Raw genomic sequence first — 1,217 nt, 5'->3', positions numbered from 1 at the left:
TTATCCAAACCTAGTAGGGACCAGAAAATTTTATTATTTTAGCGAAGTAATTAATTTATCAAAATTCCACCGTGTATATATATATATATATAAATTTTTTTGTCCTGCTATTTTATATATTGTATACAAGATAAGCATTAAATTTTTACTTACCTTTTATTGATTTTACAGCTTAGCTTTTGTATTTAATTAAATACTTCAAAATAATATTATATTTAAAATTTATATTATATTTAAAATAATATTATATTTAATTAATTTATATTATATTATATTAATATTACATTAATATATTTTATTATATTAATATTCTAATATATTTAATTAATATTATATCATATTTATTTATGCTATAATTAATATTATATTATATTTAATTAATATTCTATTTAAAATTAATTTAAATAATATTATATGTATTTCATTACTAATATCACATTAATTTAAATAATATTATACGTATTTTATCGAGTTTAAATTTAGTTTATCCAAACCTAGTTGGGCCCACCTGGATTTTTTTTTTCTTTGATGAAAAGGTTAACAATAGATTAGGGTGTGTTTGGCATGGAGGTAGTTGAGGGTGGAGTTCAGTCAACGAGAGGAGTCAAGGATGGAATTCAAATCCTAGTGTGTTTGGCACGGATGGAATTAGAGTTCAAGGTAGTTGGAACTACTTCATTCAATGGAAATTGAAATCACACCTCCCCCCATGGAAGTTGGAACTCCATCCTTCCAACTCACCACTTTGACATTTCAACTTATTTAATTTCATTTTTCTTTAAACGATAATTAATTTCCTATATTTATAAATTTATTTTGGTAATTAAAATATAATTATATTTTATTTTATTTTAGGATTTATAATATTTTTTAATTAGTAATTTTTAATACTTTAATAATATTTTGTTTTTTCTCATATTCAAAAATGGAAAAAAAATATTTTTCTTATTATTTAAATATATTAGTACTATTGATAAATTATTAAATTTAAAATAGTAGTTTTATTTAAAATAACAAAACTCTATTATTTAATATTATATTTATTTAAATTAATAATTTAAATAATTTTTCATCTCAAATATAAAATTATTTCCACAAAAATTATATTTATATAAAAGTTAATTATTATTGTTGATAAATTATTTCTTTCATTAAAAATAGTAGTTTTATGGTTGATAAATTATTTATATAAGAATGATTATTATTAATATTATATT

The sequence above is a fragment of the Papaver somniferum genome, chromosome 9 (genome assembly GCF_003573695.1).
Source record: "Papaver somniferum cultivar HN1 chromosome 9, ASM357369v1, whole genome shotgun sequence".
NCBI classification, from domain to species: domain Eukaryota; kingdom Viridiplantae; phylum Streptophyta; class Magnoliopsida; order Ranunculales; family Papaveraceae; genus Papaver; species Papaver somniferum.
This window is presented reverse-complemented; position numbering follows the sequence as displayed.